The 22,132-nt window shown below is 36.6% G+C and overlaps 1 long non-coding RNA gene across 1 annotated transcript; it reads left to right on the top strand.

The window, feature by feature from the left end:
• The first annotated feature begins 7,427 nt into the window (after positions 1–7,427).
• LOC133617045 (uncharacterized) lies at positions 7,428–17,502 on the top strand. Its single transcript, XR_009816933.1, has 3 exons — positions 7,428–7,556; positions 13,491–13,542; positions 17,453–17,502. It is a non-coding gene; the product is annotated as an uncharacterized lncRNA (long non-coding RNA).
• Positions 17,503–22,132: the final 4,630 nt, after the last annotated feature.

Genomic DNA, 22,132 nt, shown 5'->3' with positions numbered 1-22,132 from the left:
GGCATCAGTCGGGCTCTCCCCAGCTGCATGGGCTCCTCCTCTCGGTTGGTGCGTAAGTGAAGATGTAGCTCCGGGGGTGAGCGCCGAGTCGTCGACCAGCTAGGTGCTAAAGGATGGGTGGTTCTTTCGGCAGCTTCCGATTCTCCACCTCGCTGTCGTTTGAGCTGGGCCCGTCGATTGTCCGTCCTGATGGCGAGCGAGATGAGGGCATCTAGACTGTTGGGTAGGTCCAGGGGAACGAGGAGGTCCTGTATGGAAGCACAGAAAAACATTGTTAAGAGCCGTGTCTTCCCATCCGCTTTCTGCTGCCAGCGTGCGGAAGCGGATGGCGTAGTTCTTGTGCCTTTTCTCTGTTAAGAGGTCACCGGGTCAAAAGTCTTGGTTAGCGCAGCTTGAAAGTCTGTGAAGGAGTGGCAGAGTGACGAGTTCCGCCCCCATTCGGCAGAAGCCCACGCCTTAGCTCTATCCGTAAGATGAGAAATCATGAAAGCAATCTTGGAACGTTCAGTGGGGAATGCATGGGGCATCAGTTCAAAATGAATAGCACAGTCTATCAAAAACATTTCGCACAAACCAGGAGTGCCAGCGTATGGCGCCGGAGGGGCCAGCTTGCATCCGGCTCCGGGAGGAGGTGAAGACAGAGTGGGAGCAGCGGGGGGCTGGGACGCCGGAATCGGTCGAGCAAGCTGCTCAAGTAGTCCTTGTGGCTGGGAGGAAAGGTGACCCATGTTTGCTGCCATCGCCGTCTGAAACTCCTCCTGTCGGGCGAGCCGTGATTCCCGGGTGTGCAGGATTTCCGTCAGTTGTTTAGCCTCTGCTGAGTCCATACTGGCCAGAGTATACTGTTAGGTCTAGGCAAAAATGAGGACTCAGGTGCAGAAGAGAGACAATTGACTCAGACTTTATTTAGATAGTTTTCTTTGCTATCTCTTGGACAGAGTGATTAAACAAAGTGGCTACAAAATCAATCTATGATATATTCGAGCAACAATAGGATGAGTAGCATAGGACATAAGGCAATAAACAGAAAATCACTCCATAAGGAGGAAAAGGGCAATAGCAAAAGTTCTATACGAGTCTAATAACAAAAAAAAACAAACAATATATGATAATCTACAAAAAAGGTAATTTCACTCATGCAAAGAAGTCGAGAAGCTATAAACAGAAAGTATGTTATAAAGAGTGGAAAAGCCTGTAAACTAGTGATGGGTCCGGCAACACCGATGCATCGGCGCATGAGTCGAGCTCATAGAGCAAAACCCTGTGTCGGTGCGTGTACCGCTTTTAGAAAGTCACGTGACCGATCATGAGCTGTTTTGGTCACGTGACAGATACGCGAACTGTGTCGCACTCCCGCCTCCTCCGTGCCCTGTGAGCGGGTCTTTTCTACAGCCGGAGAAATAACTAAGAGAAATCGTCTAAAATTTAATATGTTGGAAAAACTTTTTTTTTTTTTTTAAATAAAAGTGTAAAAAAAAAAAAAAAAAAAAAAAAAAAAAAATTCCCAGTCCACAAGCATCCTCATTCACAACACGTTCTCTTAGTTTTCCATGTTATGATACATGTTCACATTATTTATTGACTGTATCTAAAAAAGAAACATATTTTCTATTTAAATGAAGATATGAAATAATCCTAAATTAAATACAATGACTTGGTTTATATTATAGTATATACTCGGTCATAAAATCAGTGTCAGTTGAATCGGTCCATAGGTTGCCTGTAGGGATTTTTAATGTCTAGCAGATGTCAGTATTTAGTGACACAGTATCGACACAGTATCAATACAGTTTTGCAATGTGTCAAAACGCTTCATAATAAATAAATAAATGATAAATGGGTTATACTTGTATAGCGCTTTTCTACCTTCAAGGTACTCAAAGCGCTTTGACAGTATTTCCACATTCACCCATTCACACACATGAAGCCTCATCAACCCATCACTAGCAATAGCAAAAGTTCTATACAAGTCTAATAACATAAGAAACAACAATCTATGATAATCTACAAAAAGCTCATTTCACTCATGCAAAGAAGCCAAGAAGCTATAAACAGAAAGTATGTTATAAAAAGTGGAGAAGCCTGCAAACTAGTGATGGGTCCGGCAACACCGATGCATCGGCGCATGCATCAAGCTCATAAAGCAAAACCCCGTGTCGGTGCGCGTACCGCTTTTAGAAAGTCACGTGACCGATCATGAGCTATTTTGGTCACGTGACCGATACGCGAACTGTGTCGCACTGACGCCTCCTCTGTGCCCTGTGAGCGTGTCTTTTCTACAGCCGGAGAAATAACTAAGAGAAATCGTCTAAAATGTAATACGTCGGAAAAACTTTGTTTGTTTTTTTTATTAAAAATGCGTAAAAAAATAAAATTAAAAAAATTCCCAGTCCACAATCATCCACAACACGTTCTCTTAGATGTCCATGTTATGATACATGTTCACATTATTTATTGACTGTATCTAAAAAAGATAAATATATTTTTATTTAAATGAAGATATGAAATAATCCGAAATGAAATACAATGACTTGATTTATATTATTGTATATACTAGGGCAGGGGTCACCAACGCGGTGCCCGCGGTCACCAGGTAGCCCATAAGGACCAGATCAGTCGCCCGCTGGCCTGTTCTAAAAATAGCTCAAAGAGCAGCACTTACCAGTGAGCTGCCTCTATTTTTTAAATGTTATTTATTTACTAGCAAGCTGGTCTCGCTTTGCTCGACATTTTTAATTCTAAAAGAGACAAAACTCAAATAGAATTTGAAAATCCAAGAAAATATTTTAAAGACTTGGTCTTCACTTGGAATAAGCGGTAGAAAATGGATGGATGGATGGGTCTTCACTTGTTTAAATAAATTCATTTATTTTTTACTTTGCTTCTTATTACTTTTAGAAATACAATTTTGGAGAAAAAATACAACCTTAAAAATGATTTTAGGATTTTTAAACAAATATACCTTTTTACCTTTTAAATTTCTTCCTCTTCTTTCCTGACAATTTAAATCAGTGTCCAAGTAAAAAAATTTTTTTATTGTAAAGAATAATAAATATTTTAGCTTCTGTTTTTTTCGACGAAGAATATTTGTGAAATAGAATCAAATTTGAATCTTATTTCAAAGTATTTTTAATTTCTTTTAAAATTTTTGTTCTGGAAAATCTAGAAGAAATACTGATTTGTCTTTGTTAGAAATATAGCTTGGTCCAATTTGTTAAATATTCTAACAAAGTGCAGATTGGGTTTTAACCAATTTAAAACATGTCATCAAAATTCTAAAATGTATCTTAATCAGGAAAAATTACTAATGATGTTCCATAAATTCTTTTTTTAATTTTTTTGTCGGTTGAATTTTGAATTTTAAAGAGTCGAAATTGAAGATAAACTATGTTTCAAATTTTTATTTTAAATTTTTTCGTGTTTTCTCCTCTTTTAAACCGTTCAATTAAGTGTTTTTTTCATCATTTATTCTCTACAAAAAACCTTCCGTAAAAGGAAAAAAAAATGTACGACGGAATGACAGACAGAAATACCCTTTTTTTTTTTATATATATAAATTTATTTATTTAGCTATTCTTGTTTAAATCACACTTACGTGTAACTTACAAATGACAATATATTTATTTATTTAAGTGTGTATCAAACTGGTAGCCCTTCGCATTAATCAGTACCCAAGAAGTAGTTTTTGGTTTCAAAAAGGTTAGTAACCCCTGTAGGAGGGCATAAAATCAGTGTCAGTTGAGTCGGTCCATAGGTTGCCTGTAGGGATTTTTAATGTCCAGCAGATGTCAGTATTTAGTGACACAGTATCGACACAGTATCAATACAGTTTTGCAATGTGTCGAAACGCTTCATGACGCCTCATCAACCTATCACTACTGCAAACTAAAAGCGCTCCAGAAGGAGGGGAAAAAAAGGAAGACAAGGCACTAGTGATGGCTCCGGCAACACCGATGCATCGGCGCATGCGTCGAGCTCATAGAGCGAAACCCTGTGTCGGTGCGCGTACCGCTTTTAGAAAGTCACGTGACCGATCATGAGCTGTTTTGGTCACGTGACCGATACGCGAACTGTGTCGCACTGACGCCTCCTCTGTGCCCTGTGAGCGGCTCTTTTCTACAGCCGGAGAAATAATAACTAAGAAGAGAAAGCGTCTAAAATTGAATACGTTGGAAAAACCGTTTTGTTTTTTTTAATAAAAATGTGTAAAAATAGATAAATAATATTTTCCAGGTCCACAAGCAACCTCATTCACAACACGTTCTCTTAGATTTCCATGTTATGATACATGTTCACATTATTTATTGACTGTATCTAAAAAAGACAAAAAATATATTTTTATTTAAATGAAGTTATGAAATAATCCTAAATGAAATACAATGACTTGGTTTATATTATTGTATATACTAGGTCAGTGGTTCTCAACCTTTTTTCAGCAATGTACCCCCTGTGAATTTGTTTTTAATTCAAATACCCCCTAATCAGAGCAAAGCATTTTTGGTTGAAAAAAAAAAGATGAAGTAAAATACAGCACTATGTCATCAGTTTCTGATTTATTATATTGTATCACAGTGCAAAATATTGCTCATTTGTAGTGGTCTTTCTTGAACTATTTGGAAAAAAAGATATACAAATAGATAAAAACTTGTTGAAAAATAAACAAGTGATTCAATTATAAATAAAGATTTCTACACCTAGAAGTAATAATCAACTTAAAGTGCCCTCTTTGGGGATTGTATTAGAGCTCCATCTGGATTCATGAACTTAATTCTAAACATTTCTTCACAAAAAAAAATAATCTTTAACATCAATATTTATGGAACATGTCCACAAAAAATCTAGCTGTCAACACTGAATATTGCATTGTTGCATTTCTTTTCACAGTTCTTTTTGACAGACATTTTAGTGACAAACCTGAGCTTGTGCTTCACGGAGTTTATGAACTTACATTCATATTTTGTTGAAGTATTATTCAATAAATATATTTATAAAGGATTTTTGAATTGTTGCTATTTTTAGAATATTTTTAAAAAATCTCACGTACCCCTTGGCATACCTTCAAGTACCCCCAGGGGTATGCGTACCCCCATTTGAGAACCACTGTACTAGGTTATAAAATCAGTGTCAGTTGAGTCGGTCCATAGGTTGCCTGTAGGGATTTTTAATGTCCAGCAGATGTCAGTATTTAGTGACACAGTATCGACACAGTATCAATACAGTTTTGCAATGTGTCGAAACGCTTCATGACGCCTCATCAACCTATCACTACTGCAAACTAAAAGCGCTCCAGAAGGAGGGGAAAAAAAGGAAGACAAGGCACTAGTGATGGCTCCGGCAACACCGATGCATCGGCGCATGCGTCGAGCTCATAGAGCGAAACCCTGTGTCGGTGCGCGTACCGCTTTTAGAAAGTCACGTGACCGATCATGAGCTGTTTTGGTCACGTGACCGATACGCGAACTGTGTCGCACTGACGCCTCCTCTGTGCCCTGTGAGCGGCTCTTTTCTACAGCCGGAGAAATAATAACTAAGAAGAGAAAGCGTCTAAAATTGAATACGTTGGAAAAACCGTTTTGTTTTTTTTAATAAAAATGTGTAAAAATAGATAAATAATATTTTCCAGGTCCACAAGCAACCTCATTCACAACACGTTCTCTTAGATTTCCATGTTATGATACATGTTCACATTATTTATTGACTGTATCTAAAAAAGACAAAAAATATATTTTTATTTAAATGAAGTTATGAAATAATCCTAAATGAAATACAATGACTTGGTTTATATTATTGTATATACTAGGTCAGTGGTTCTCAACCTTTTTTCAGCAATGTACCCCCTGTGAATTTGTTTTTAATTCAAATACCCCCTAATCAGAGCAAAGCATTTTTGGTTGAAAAAAAAAAGATGAAGTAAAATACAGCACTATGTCATCAGTTTCTGATTTATTATATTGTATCACAGTGCAAAATATTGCTCATTTGTAGTGGTCTTTCTTGAACTATTTGGAAAAAAAGATATACAAATAGATAAAAACTTGTTGAAAAATAAACAAGTGATTCAATTATAAATAAAGATTTCTACACCTAGAAGTAATAATCAACTTAAAGTGCCCTCTTTGGGGATTGTATTAGAGCTCCATCTGGATTCATGAACTTAATTCTAAACATTTCTTCACAAAAAAAAATAATCTTTAACATCAATATTTATGGAACATGTCCACAAAAAATCTAGCTGTCAACACTGAATATTGCATTGTTGCATTTCTTTTCACAGTTCTTTTTGACAGACATTTTAGTGACAAACCTGAGCTTGTGCTTCACGGAGTTTATGAACTTACATTCATATTTTGTTGAAGTATTATTCAATAAATATATTTATAAAGGATTTTTGAATTGTTGCTATTTTTAGAATATTTTTAAAAAATCTCACGTACCCCTTGGCATACCTTCAAGTACCCCCAGGGGTATGCGTACCCCCATTTGAGAACCACTGTACTAGGTTATAAAATCAGTGTCAGTTGAGTCGGTCCATAGGTTGCCTGTAGGGATTTTTAATGTCCAGCAGATGTCAGTATTTAGTGACACAGTATCGACACAGTATCAATACAGTTTTGGAATGTGTCGAAACGCTTCATGAGGCCTCATCAACCCATCACTACAAGGCACAATGAAAATTGATACAAAAAGACTTGACCGAAAAACTTCGGCAAAAGAAAATCACTCTCTCAGAGGAAACAAAGAAGTCAATAAATAAAGCAAGACAATACTTATCAAACTTGGTTCAATGCTGGCGGTACGTAGCGAGACGATAAACTCTTGCAACAAGACAGGCGAAGACGAGGACTATATACACATGAGGGAGGGTGACACAGGTGGGCACAATCAGGCAATCAGGAAAGACATCAGACCAGTGACGCAGGAGGAAGAGCAAGTGGCCTGAAACGAGAGGAGGATTAGAATTTTCAAAATAAAACAGGAAGTTTGCCAGACAACCCTAAAACAAGACTTCCCTCACCACTATGTGACCACTATTGGCAGATAATTTTGCTCAGTTCAAATAAAATACCCCTCATTTTTGTATTTTTTCTTCTTCTTGTTTTTGAACACTGACTTTTTGCAGTGTGGTTTTTGTCTCGGTATGCGTGTTCGGTGGTTCCAATGATCTCGTCGCACTTGACCAAACAAACCGTCTTCGCAAATTCACCGCACCGGAGCTCATTTGACCCGCGCAGAACGTGACGTGTGAACGCACCCTTGGGATGATGCAATGTGTCAATCACTTCTTGGTGTGCAGAAATACATGCAACAACAAAACGGCATCCGAAACGTTCCTTTCAAGATGACGAGTTCTCCGGGGAGGTCTTCTCTCCACTGATTGTCTCCTCCCATTCTTTAACATGAGCCTCCAACGCAGCTCTGGTGTTTGTTGTCTCCCCCTATTCATATTCATTCGACACGGACAGCATCTTCCCGTGTGGACGCCATTCTCCTTCTGACTGTCTGAATGTATAACCTGAAGTTGAGATGTTGCCTCACCAGGGACCACGCCGTCTCAGGTACAGCTTGTACTACACTACAGCCCGTGTCAGCAACACAAAAGCCATTTTTGGTGGGACAAGTGCGTGTGGATTATCATGTCTTGCGCGCATGAGCGCTGTCCACACTGGGGAGCTGCGGTTCAGCTCAGACGCCATGTCCTATTAAAATGTCTTTCTACAAAACCCTAAACCAGTGAAGTTGGCACGTTGTGTAATTCGTAAATAAAAACAGAATAAAATGATTTGCAAATCCTTTTAAAATTATATTCAATTGAATAGACTGCAAAGACGAGATATTTAATGTTCCAACTGAGGAACTTGTTTTTTTTTTTTTTGCAAATAACCATTAACTTAGAATTTAATGGCAGCAACACATTGCAAAAAAATTGGCACAGGGGCATTTTTACCACTGTGTTACATGGCCTTTCCTTTTAACAACACTCAGTAAACGTTTGGGAACTGAGGAGAGCAATTTTTGGAAGCTTCTCAGGTGGAATTCTTTCCCATTCTTGCTTGATGTACAGCTTAAGTTGTTCAACAGTCCGGGGTTTCCATTGTGGTATTTTAGGCTTCATATTACGCCACACATTTCCAATGGGAGACAGGTCTGGACTAGGCTAGAGTACCCGCACTTTTTCACTATGAAGCCACGCTGTTGTAACACGTGGCTGGCATTGTCTTGCTGAAATAAGCAGGGGCGTCCATGATAATGTTACTTGGATGGCAACATATATTGCTCCAAAACCTGTATGTACCTTTCAGCATTAATGGTGCCTTCACAGATGTGTAAGTTACCCATGCCTTGGGCACTAATACACCCCCATACCATCACAGATGCTGGCTTTTCAACTTTGCGCCTAGAACAATCCGGATGGTTCTTTTCCTCTTTGTTCTGGAGGACACGACGTCCACAGTTTCCAAAAACAATTTGAAATGTGGACTCGTCAGACCACAGAACACTTTTCCACTTTGCATCAGTTCATCTTAGATGAGCTCGGGCCCAGCGAAGCCAAGGGCATTTCTGGGTGTTGTTGATAAATGGCTTTGACTTTGCATAGTAGAGTTTTAACTTACACTTACAGATGTAGCGACCAACTGTAGTTACTGACAGTGGTTTTCTGAAGTGTTCCTGAGCCCATGTGGTGATATCTTTTACACACTGATGTCGCTTTTTGATGCAGTACCGCCTGAGGAATCGAAGGTCCGTAACATCATCGCTTACGTGCAGTGATTTCTCCAGATTCTCTGAACTTTTTGATGATATTACGGAGCGTATATGGTTAAATCCCTAAATTCCTTGCAATAGCTGGTTGAGAAATGTTGTTCTTAAACTGTTCGACAATTTACTCACGCATTTGTTCACAAAGTGGTGACCCTTGCCCCATCCTTGTTTGTGAATGACTGAGCATTTCATGGAAGCTGCTTTTATACCCAATCATGGCACCCACCTGTTCCCAATTAGCCTGTTCACCTGTGGGATGTTCCAAATAAGTGTTTGATGAGCATTCCTCAACTTTTTTAGTCTTTTTTGCCACTTGTGCCGGCTTTTTTGAAACATGATGCAGGCATCAAATTCCAAATGAGCTAATATTTGCAAAAAAATAACAACGTTTCTAAGTTTGAACATTAAATATCTTGTCTTTGTAGTCTATTCAATTGAATATAAGTTGAAAAGGATTTGCAAATCATTGTATTCTGTTCTTATTTACCATTTATACAACATGCCAACTTCACTGGTTTTGCATTATTTAGATGACAAATAGTTTATATTGTGGTAAATCTTTCTGTGTGGAGTTTGCATGTTCTCCCCGTGACTGTGTGGGTTCCCTCAGGGTACTCCGGCTTCTTCCCATCTCCAAAGAGGTGGGAGGAACCTGAGGATAGGTTGATTGGCAACCTATCCCCAGGTTGCCAATCAACCTGGGGATAGGTTAATAGGCAACACTAAATGGTCCCTAGTGTGTGAATGTGAGTGTGAATGTTGTCTGTCTATCTGTGTTGGCCCTGCGATGAGGTGGCTACTTGTCCAAGGTGTACACCGCCTTCCGCCCGAATGCAGCTGAGATAAGCTCCAGCACCCCACGCTACCCCGAAAGGGACAAGCGGTAGTAAATGAATGGATGGATATTGTCATCGCAGGAGCCTGCGAGATGTATATATATATATATATATATATATATATATATATATATATATATATATACGAGGCGTACTCGTGTGTTTTTCAATCTATACTGCAACAACTAATCATTTTGCAATGCAGTCTGCTGAAAATTATGGAAAGTTAAGTTAAAGTTCAAGTACCAATGATTGTTTGGGACCCATTACCTCCCTGCTTGGCACTCAGCATCAAGGGTTGGAATTGGGGGTTAAATCACCAAAAATGATACCCGGGCGTGGGCACTGCTGCTGCTCACTGCTCCCCTCACCTTCCAGGGGGTGATCAAGGGTGATGGGTCAAATGCAGAGGATAATTTCGCCACACCTAGTGTGTGTAGCGCCACTCTACACAGTAACTGACGCTGCGGTCAACGTTGCAATTGCCACAAAACACGTATTGGGATATTCAACACTGGATTTTGTCACGTTTCATGTTTCAGGTAAACGGTGGCCATATGAATCCCCTTCCTCCCGCACACTGACTACTCCAAATGCTGTCCGAGTTGACTACATTCCATAGGAATGTTCCTTGAGACGTGACATAAAATACTCGCCGAGGGGGTTTACTCACTTTTTGTACATGCGGTGCCAGCATAAAATGCGGGGGCTTAATAAATGAAATAGTGAGGGGTTATCTGCAATATGCAGGCAATTATTGTTTTGTCTAATGTTTCCACTTACATCCAGTCTGACTTACATTTTGCAGAGGTTGTGATTTTTCCAATTGCACTTGTAAGCATTTTTTTTTTTTTTTTTTTTTGTGAGGGGTTAGAGGAGGGGATGATTTATCAGCAGCAAGTTTTGCAATCAGTTAAAGGCGACGATAAGCAACTGCGTGATCTTCTGTTGCACTTCTCCCCATTTGCATGCCATGCGTGTGACGCTCTCGTCCTGATCATCATGTCCTCTAAAGTGGATGTTGTCCTGCAAGCAGAGGTGGAGAGTAACGCGCCGCATTCACTCAGGCCCCTTCTACACTAAAGTTATTCAGGGTAAATCCCACCTAACCTTATCCTTGTCCACACACACACAATGGTCGTTTAAGACCCCCTCCCCCCCCCCCTCTCCGTCCGCCGGCGCAACGTCAATAACATCAACAAAGCTCACCTTTGTGCATTCACGCACAGTATAAAACTTTTGGTGGACAAAATGAGACAAAGAAGAAGCGGAAGATTTTAACATGTAAACAAACTGTTGCGTCACAGTCCACACTATGGTGAGTTCAAGAACCGCCAAAATTAGTAGGACAAAACGACGTTCACCAAATAGTCTCATCAGTGAAGCATATGTAGCGATGTAGTACTCCTTTGCGTTGTGTCTTCCCCCAGAAGACGACACCCAGTCTTTCTTCCGGCTCAAACATAGTTTATTCTGGTGAAAACAATCATAGTGAGTCTCCGATCAGCCTTCTCTATACATTTTAAACCGTCACATGGAAGAGAACAGACTGACTACACACAGGGGCCTCAGCCTGGAAGTCTGCTGGGACATGTGACGTTCAGTGACCGTAAAAAAATATAGAAGATCACAGTACTAAACTTAGAATAATAAAATTTGCAAAATAAAGAGTCACAGTACATAATGTGTAAATGTAAAAAATAGATAAGATGACATTAAAATAAAATGACATTAAAATAAGAAGAGTAGTAAGACAGTAAGCAATTGAGATCATACAGTAAATGACCTCTGTTACACATACACACAAACATATTAAACAGTGGGCTTTCTAACAATTGGGAAGGTTTGTGTCATGTTGGTCCTCAAACAAAAAACATACTAAAACAAAACATTTATTTTTTCCCCCCATCTTTTTCCATTTTCAATCCTTTTTAAAAAAAAATGCATCAGGGAGCCACTAGGGCGGTGCTAAAGAGCCGCGGGTTGCTGACGCCCGCATTAGAGATAAAAGCATGACAACTACAACTTCACATGTAGCTGTGAAAATAAAATAAACTGACTTATTTGACAAATCAGACTAATTTAGTGCATAGAAACGTACTGACTGTAAAAAAAATAATAATAAAGTGACATGACGTCAGCCTACAAGAATTCCACTTCTAACTAAAGAAAACATGTTGCAACAAAGTATATATGATTTGTATGTTATATACACACACACACACACACATCAACTACAATTGTAATCAAAGACCCATTAAAAATAGCTATAAAATAAATTAGAAGTTACTCAATATTTGAGTACCGTATTTTTCGGATTATAAATCGCTCCGGAGTATAAATCGCACCGGCCGAAAATGCATAATAAAGAAGGAAAAAAACATATATAAGTCGCATTTTTGGGGAAATGTATTTGATAAAATCCAACACCAAGAATAGACATTTGAAAGGCAATTTAAAATAAATAAAGAATAGTGAACAACAGGCTGAATAAGTGTACGTAATATGAGGCATAAATAACCAACTGAGAACGTGCCTGGTATGTTAACGTAACATATTATGGTAAGAGTCATTCAAATAACTATAACATATAGAACATGCTATACGTTTACCAAACAATCTGTCACTCCTAATCGCTAAATCCCATGAAATCTTATACGTCTAGTCTCTTACGTGAATGAGCTAAATAATATTATTTGATATTTTACGGTAATGTGTTGATAATTTCACACATAAGTCGCTCCTGAGTATAAGTCGCACCAAACTATGAAAAATGCGATTTATAATCCGAAAAATACGGTAGTTTTTTTTTTACGGATTAAGGGCTATATAAATAAACTTTGAGGTACTCTACCCCCCTGTGCCTGCAGGAAACTAAACCCGTGACCAGGACAACATCTCTGCACAGTCAAGAAGATAAATCAGAATCAGAATCAGCTTTATTGTCATTACGCAAGGTAACGAGATTGAGGCCATTCCATACAGTGCGATGTGTGCATGCTAGAAAAACAATGTGCAAATATATAGAAATATAAAAAATGTAGAAGTGCAATGAATATGGTGTGAAATGAATATATACATGAAAAAACAAAACAAAAACAGGGTGGTTGGTGGAATGGGTTATTGCACCGAAGAGAAGGCAGTTATGAGGGACAATGGGGCAGTCCGTTCAGGATGGTTATGGCCCTGGGGAAGAAGCTGTTCTTTAGCCTGTTTGTTTTGGTTTTAATGCACCTGTAGCGCTTCCCAGAGGGCAGCAGGTGGAACAGGTCAGAGCCAGGGTGGGTGCTGTCCTTGATGATGGCACTGGCTCTGTTGAGGCAGCGGGAGGTGTAGATGAGCATGAACTGGAGTTCCTCACGTTGATTTGATTTTTTTATTTTTATTTTTATTAAGGATCCCCATTAGCTGGTTGCCACAACAACACACTAGTCTTCCTGGGGTCCACAAACTCAATACAATTACAAGTAAATACACATAAAAACATACAATTATAACTACACAAATACAAAAACAAATAAAAGCATCAATAAGAAAACAAAGAAACAATTTCCAGTCACAGAATAATAATGACCATATAAATATAACTACACAATACAAAACCAAACAAAAATCATCAATAAGCAAACTAATCTACAGACTCAGATCAAATATTACTTTCCTTTTAAAAACCTGTTTACTTTCAATGCCGGTGAGAATTTGAGGCAGGTTATTCCAGAGCGATACATATTTATAAATAAAAGATTTCCGCAAAACATTCTTCCTGGGACGAGGGAGTACAAAATTCCCCTCACTAGACGCCCTGGTATTATGATTATGTATAGTTTATTGGACACGGTGCTGCAGCTCTATGGTGCGTTCAGGAACCATTCACGTGTGTGTGTTGTGTTGCAGGCCTTCTGCCGTTGGAATCCATCAATCTGCAGATCCAGCAGGGAGTTAAAAAGTGAGTTCCCAAAGGTAACAAGTTAGCAAAAAATAAAAAATAAAACTACCACCTTTTTTTGTGAGACTGGAAGTTTGAACTTAATCCTTTCACGGTATTTTTTTTTTTTTTTCAAACACAACACTACAAGTTGAACAATTTAGAATTCAATCTGTGTAGGGTGAGCAAAATCTTGTGGGACTTTACCAGAGTAAACATCCATTTGTTTTATCCCACCTATATTTTTATGTATATATTTGGGTGTGCCAACACAAAAAGGATATCACTGATGGCAAAGAGTAAAAGTGTGGCGATAACCATAGAACCAGAAAGCCTGTGGCACAGGAAATGGTCTGGCTGCAGCTAGCTGTAAAAAAACAACAAAAACTAAAATTTGCTGTTCCGGTAGGAATTGCGTGTGAATGCCCGCCGATAAGCGTGAGTGGAACCAAAATGCTTGGATGTCCAGGGTGAGTGGAGTGTGTGGATGTTGGAACGGTTCGAATCGGTTGAGAAATGTGTAACATGGACATGTTTGTATATTGCCGTTCATTTACAATGAAGGGACATTCCTGGTAATTCCGGGTAATCCGGGAATCTTCGAAACCGGGAAATATGCTGGCTTGAATGCCCAGGGTGAGTGGAGTGTGTGGATGTGGGAACGGTTCAAATCAGATGACAAAAGTGGGATATGCAGAAGTTTGTATATTTCCCGCCTATTGTCAATGGGGGAAAACCAGGAATTTTGGAAAAGGGAAAACATGTTTTGCGTTTGATATATGGGAAGAGTAGCGTGGGTGGAGGGTTGAAACTCGAAAGTTCAGAATCGAGTTTAAAAAAAAATGCCAACTATGAATACGTCCATTCGTTGGAATGGGAATTTCCTGGAAATTTGGGAATTTCTGGGAATCTTTAAAAATATTGATACTAGCACAACTGTCCTAGATGATATGAATGGGTTGGTGTTGGAATATTAACAGTTTGAATTAAGAATTGGTATTTCGGAATTCCTGGAATTTAAGGAAAACTGGGAATTCGTACAAAAAAATAATGCTAACTTTAGTTTTCCCAACTAAGAGGAATGTTTTGAAGGAAGAATGGTCAAAAACAGTTGAAAAATTTGGACTATAAAAACTTCCCAAGAAGTGGTTAAAATAGTGCTTTGGAAAACCGGGTATTCAGGAATTCCTGGAATTTTTCTTGAAAAATGGTAGTGATTTTTATGTTTTAGTGTTGGAATTTGAAAACATTGATACTACAAAGCACTATTGTCCTAGATGATATGAATGGGTTGGTGTTGGAATTATTTGGCACAGTTAAAAAATGTTGATGTAGTAAACCGTTTGAAATAAGAATTGGTATTTCGGAATTCCTGGAATTTCAGGAAAACTGAGAATTCGTACAAAAAAATAATACTAACTTTAGTTCTCCCAACTAAGAGGAATGGTCAAAAACAGTTGAAAAATGTGGACTGTGAAAACTTCCCAGGAAGAGGTTAAAGTAGTGCTTTGGAAAACCAGGTATTGAGGAATTCCTGGAATTTTTCTTGAAAAATAGTAGTGATTTTTATGTCTTGGTGTTGGATTTTGAAAATATTGATACTAGCACAATTGTCCAAGATGATATGAATGGGTTGGTGTTGGAATTATTTGGCACAATTCAAAATTTTTGACCTAGTAACAGTTTGAATTAAAAATTGGTATTTTGGAATTCCTGGAATTTGGGGAAAACTGGGAATTATTTAAAAAAAAATACTAACTTTTGTTCTCCCAAATAAGATTAATGGTCAAAAACAGTTGAAAAATATGGACTGTGAAAACTTCCCAGGAAGAGGTAAAAGTAGTGCTTTGGAAAACCAGGTATTGAGGAATTCCTGGAATTTTTCTTGAAAAATAGTAGTGATTTTTATGTCCTGGTGTTGGAATTTGAAAATATTGATACTAGCACAATTGTCCAAGATGATATGAATGGGTTGGTGTTGGAATTATTTGGCACGATTCAAAATTTTTGACCTAGTAACAGTTTGAATTAAAAATTGGTATTTCTGAATTCCTGGAATTTGGGGAAAACTGGGAATTATTTTAAAAAAAATACTAACTTTTGTTCTCCCAAATAAGATTAATGGTCAAAAACAGTTGAAAAATGTGGACTGTGAAAATTTCCCAGGAAGAGGTTAAAGTAGTGCTTTGGAAAACCAGGTATTGAGGAATTCCTGGAATTTTTCTTGAAAAATAGTAGTGATTTTTATGTCTTGGTGTTGGAATTTGAAAATATTGATACTAGCACAATTGTCCAAGATGATATGAATGGGTTGGTGTTGGAATTATTTGGCCCGATTCAAAATTTTTGACCTAGTAACAGTTTGAATTAAAAATTGGTATTTCTGAATTCCTGGAATTTGGGGAAAACTGGGAATTATTAAAAAAAAAAATACTAACTTTTGTTCTCCCAAATAAGATTAATGGTCAAAAACAGTTGAAAAATGTGGACTGTGAAAACTTCCCAGGAAGAGGTTAAAGTAGTGCTTTGGAAAACCAGGTATTGAGGAATTCCTGGAATTTTTCTTGAAAAATAGTAGTGATTTTTATGTCTTGGTGTTGGAATTTGAAAATATTGATACTAGCACAATTGTCCAAGATGATATGAATGGGTTGGTGTTGGAATTATTTGGCACGATTCAAAATTTTTGACCTAGTAACAGTTTGAATTAAAAATGGGTATTTCTGAATTCCTGGAATTTGGGGAAAACTGGGAATTATTTAAAAAAAAAATACTAACTTTTGTTCTCCCAAATAAGATTAATGGTCAAAAACAGTTGAAAAATGTGGACTGTGAAAACTTCCCAGGAAGAGGTTAAAGTAGTGCTTTGGAAAACCAGGTATTGAGGAATTCCTGGAATTTTTCTTGAAAAATAGTAGTGATTTTTATGTCTTGGTGTTGGAATTTGAAAATATTGATACTAGCACAATTGTCCAAGATGATATGAATGGGTTGGTGTTGGAATTATTTGGCACGATTCAAAATTTTTGACCTAGTAACAGTTTGAATTAAAAATTGGTATTTCTGAATTCCTGGAATTTGGGGAAAACTGGGAATTATTTAAAAAAAAATACTAACTTTTGTTCTCCCAAATAAGATTAATGGTCAAAAACAGTTCAACAATGTGTACTGTGAAAACTTCCCAGGAAGAGGTTAAAGTAGTGCTTTGGAAAACCAGATATTGAGGAATTCCTGGAATTTTTCTTGAAAAATAGTAGTGATTTTTATGTCTTGGTGTTGGAATTTGAAAATATTGATACTAGCACAATTGTCCAAGATGATATGAATGGGTTGGTGTTGGAATTATTTGGCACGATTCAAAATTTTTGACCTAGTAACAGTTTGAATTAAAAATTGGTATTTCGGAATTCCTGGAATTTGGGGAAAACTGGGAATTATTAAAAAAAAAAAAACTAACTTTTGTTCTCCCAAATAAGATTAATGGTCAAAAACAGTTGAAAAATGTGGACTGTGAAAACTTCCCAGGAAGAGGTTAAAGTAGTGCTTTGGAAAACAGGGTATTCAGGATTTCCGGGAAATTTATTTTTACTTGAACGGTTCGAATCGGGTGAGAAATGTGGAAGTTCGAAAATTGGCCCATTCATTTTCAATGGGCAAAATGACCAGGAAAACCGTGAATTCTGGGTAATTTGGGTTATTTGTTAACATTTATTTTGGCAAGCACATGGTTCTTGGTGGAACCGAACGTTTTGACACTGGAACGGTTCAGGTCAGGTGAAAATTTTGGGCTGTGTCTCCATTAACAGTTTGGTTAAAAAAAAACCCTTCCTGCAGTCTTCACTGTGAGAGTAAGAAGGAGTGAGAATAGGTTTAATGATCAGTAGCTGCTGTTACGTACCTCCAGTCGTCCGTCACGTCTCATCACCTCCAGGTCGCTTTGAAGGCTCGCCCCGGGCCCACGTCAGCCACGAGGACGAGACAACATCTCGGCCGGACTCGCCGTTGAACACTTCCTCTGACAAGTCACAGCTGGAAACGTGTTGGCTCTCGACAGGAAGATTTTATGTGAAATGTCTTCTTAACTCCTTTTGTGCTTTTATTGCACTGGCACTACTTTTAGTGGTCAGGGTTTTAGTCTTTGAATCACTTGCACTGTAATGATAACAAAGATTTGAAAATGTTCAAAATGCAGTAAAAAGGCAAACATTTTCACCCTTTTTTTTAATGTAGATATTATACCTTTTTTTTTTTTTTTTAACAAACTTGAATTTAATTGTAATTTTGAGCCCCCCCTTTCCCTCCATCCCCCCAAAAAATGAATAATTTTACATTTTCACTTTTTTTTTAATTGATGGTGATTTTTCTACCTTTTTTTTTAACAAATTTGAACGTAATTTAAAATTTAATGGCCCCGGCCCCCAAACAACTATTATTTTCAAACTTTTTAATGTCTTTTTTTTTTTTTTTTTAACAATCTTGAATTTAATTCTTATTTTTTGGCCCCCTAAAAAAAGCAAACATTTTCATGCTTTCTTAATGTCGATATGTGTGTGTGTGTGTGTGTGTGTATATATATATATATATATATATATATATATATATATATATATATATATATATATATATATATATATACATTTTCGCACTTTTTATTGATGTTGTTTTTTATACCTTTTTTTTTTTAAACAAATTTGAATGTCATTTTTATTTGTAGGCCCTTTAACAAAAAGCGAACATTTTCAAACTTTTTTATTGATGTCGATTGTTATACTTTTTTTTTCCAAACTTGAATTTAATTACAAAATTTTGAGTTAATATTTACTATTGGGGCCACTTTGAAAAACACATGTGTAAAACTATGATATAATAGTACAAGATTGTTTGATTAATAGTCATACTAACAGCGAAAATATGTTTATTTACGAGTATTGAAATGTAATGTTACAAGAATAAACATGGGATTTAAGAAAATATACTTGTTAAACGTATTTATATGTTCTATATTATACCCTCCCAATTTTAGTAATAGAGAGATTTATTTATGGGGAAAAATACTAATAATAATATATATATTTTTTTTACAGTATGAAATTTACAGCATTCAAAATAAACATGGCCCCCTGTCAGCATTAGAGCCACTTGAACTCCTATTATTATTTATTAACTAATAATCTAGAAATAATATTTTATCAACCATTTATACACAGTATTTATTTATTATTTAAATTTTACATTTTAAGCTAAAAAATACACGTTTATGACTCTTATGATATACATAACATTATATACATATTAATACAAATATATGCATTCATATTACTATTTATATAAAATATTTTGTATTATTTTAACATTAATTTGTTATCCTAAAAAATACAACTTCATGACTATTAGAGTGTTAGGATTATTAGATAACAATATATATAACATATGTTATTACTAATGACTATTCATAGACAAAATAAATGTATTATTTTAACATTACATTTTTAACCTAAAAAGTACATCTTTATGATTCTAATTATTAGATATTAAATGACAATATATACAATATTTATTTATTTTAACATTTGGTTGTTATCCTAAACAACACAACTTGATGACTTTTATTAAATACTAAGTAACAATACATACATATTAATACAAAAATATATATTATTAAAATAATATATACATATATTATTTTAACACTACATTTTCCTCCTAAAAACGTTACTAGTTATTATATATTAAAAAAACAATACATACTGTACATATATATTGATAATTATCTATATACAATATTTATCAATTTAACATTAGCTTTTCATCCTACAAAATACAACTTATTGACTTTTATTATATATCAAATAGCAACATTTACATCCTAATAAAACAATATATATTATTATTAATTACTAATTATCTTCAATAATAATTATTTTAACATTAGATGTTTATTCTAATTAAACATTAAATGTATTCATTCAAATACTTTGTATGTATTAATATTAACTATTTATACACTATATTATTTTAAAAATACATATTCATACTATAAAATACAACTTTCTGACTCTTATTATATATTAAAAAAACAACAAATTAATACAAATGATATATATTTTATGTTTGTAAGTTTATATAAATAAAATTATTGCATTTATTATTTCAACATCAGGTTTTGTCTTAAAAATAGTTTATTCTTGTAACATAAAATATGGTGTTTTTTTTAGTGTGTGTGTGTGTGTGTGTGACCCTGATGTTTATTTGTACCCGAGCGTGAAATACATTCAAACCATCACCGGATTAACTTCATCCAAAGACGTTTATGAAACTAATCAAAGTTCTCCCACTGTCACGTTTTGCCGGGGCAGCGTCCTTCCAGAATGTCTGCTGGTGAGGGCAATAGCCGATGGAAGCTGGCTTTTATTGTGGCGTTGCTAGGCTACCAGACCTTCCTCTTTGGACCAGTGATGAGATTCACGCTTGACACTTGAATGCATGCCGGCGTTCCTCTCCAGGCCCACTCGGGAGCTTCATAAGGGCGACTAATCTAATGAGGGAGGATGCCGACAGCAGCAGATATTGGATGTGTGCAGCGGGGCTGATATAGAATGTTCTCCTTCAAGGTGAAATGACATGTTTTCTCTGGTCCACACCAAATTAATCTCCACTTTCACGCCTTCTGAGGATTCACCCCCCCCCCCCCCCCCCTATCAACGCACTTTCTAAACTATCTGCTACGTCCCACAGTATGTGTGGGAACATGCTGTCAATCACAACGTTATTGTTGTAAATAATAATGGTACGAGTCCTGTTGTACCGAGCAACCAGGCCAGGGACATGTACTGCTGTTCCATTTCCTGTTCTATGGTCTTCGTCATACTTTTGCAGCTCACTGAGATGTTCCCATGTTTTATTTCAGTAATGGTATTTGTAATCTAACAATACTATTGTATTATTTTATTTAGCATGGATTTATTTAGTATCTGTTATTTTGTTTTGGTAAAAATTTATGGATTCCTATTTATTTAGGCTTATTTTGCTTGAGTTTTGCAATATTTTCAGTTTTATATCTATTATAATATAGTTAAAATAGTTAAATTATTCAGTATTACATTTATTATAATATAGTTAGTAATACTAATAATACTAAAAACCTAGTAGTATTTTATTCTTAGTGGGAATTTTAGTAATTATTATTATTTAATAAATATTTGCAGTATTTTGCATTATTAATTTATCATTATTGTCATTGAACAAATACATAAAGTGTACATTATCAGTGCCATTACCACTATTTTATATTTTGTTGAATTTATATTTGAAAACTGTACATTTTTGTAAAAAAAAAAAAAGAAAAAGAAAAGGCCTTTTTATTTTTATGGAATTTTGTGACATTCAAGTTGAACAGACGGGTAATTTCAATACGTCAGTGATATGAAGTACAAAACCCAAGACCAGTGAAGTTGGCACGTTGTGTAAATGGTAAATAAAAACAGAATTCAATGATTTGCTAATTCTTTTCAACTAATATTCAATTGAATAGACTGCAAAGACAAGATATTTAATGTTCCAACTGGAAAACTTTGTTATTTGGAATTTGATGCCTGCAACATGTTTCAAAAAAGCTGGCACAAGTGGCAAAAAAGACTGAGAAAGTAGAGGAACGCTCATCAAACACTTATTTGGAACATCCCACAGGTGAACAGGCTAATTGGGAACAGGTGGATGCCATGATTGGGTATAAAAGCAGCTTCCATGAAATGCTCAGTCATTCACAAACAAGGATGGGGCGAGGGTCACCGCTTTGTGAACAAATGCGTGAGCAAATTGTTGAACAGTTTAAGAACAACATTTCTCAACGAGCTATTGTAAGGAATTTAGGGATTTAACCATCGACGGTCTGTAATATCATCAAAAGGTTCAGAGAATCTGGAAAAATCACTGCACGTAAGCGATGATATTACGGACCTTCAATCCCTCAGGCAGTACTACATCAAAAAGCGACATCGGTGTTTAAAGGACATCACCAAATGGGCTCAGGAACATTTCAGAAAACCACTGTCAGTAACTACAGTTGACCGCTACATCTGTAAGTGCAAGTTAAAACTCTAATATGCAAAGCCAAAGCCATTTATCAACAACACCCAGAAATGCCGCCGGCTTCGCTGGGCCCGAACTCATCTAAAATGGACTGATGCAAAGTGGAAAAGTGTTCTGTGGTCTGACGAGTCCACATTTAAAATTGTTTTGGGAAACTGTGGATATAAAGAACCATCCGGAATGTTATAGGCGCAAAGTTCAAAAGCCAGCATCTGTGATGGGGGTGTATTAGTGCCCAACTTACACATCTGTGAAGGCACCATTAATGCTGAAAGGTACGTACAGGTTTTGGAGCAACATATGTTGCCATCCAAGCAACATTATAATGGACGCCCCTGCTTATTTCAGCAAGACAATGCCAAGCCACGTGTTACAACAGTGTGGCTTCATAGTAAAGTGCGGGTACTAGACTGGCCTGCCTGTAGTCCAGACCTGTCTCCCATTGAAAATGTGTGGCGCATTATGAAGCCTAATATACCACAACGGAGACCCCGGACTGTTGAACAACTTAAGCTGTACATCA

The sequence above is a fragment of the Nerophis lumbriciformis genome, linkage group LG16 (genome assembly GCF_033978685.3).
Source record: "Nerophis lumbriciformis linkage group LG16, RoL_Nlum_v2.1, whole genome shotgun sequence".
Classification (NCBI taxonomy): domain Eukaryota; kingdom Metazoa; phylum Chordata; class Actinopteri; order Syngnathiformes; family Syngnathidae; genus Nerophis; species Nerophis lumbriciformis.
Note: the sequence above shows the minus strand (reverse complement) of the source record. Positions and strands in the feature narration are given on the sequence as shown.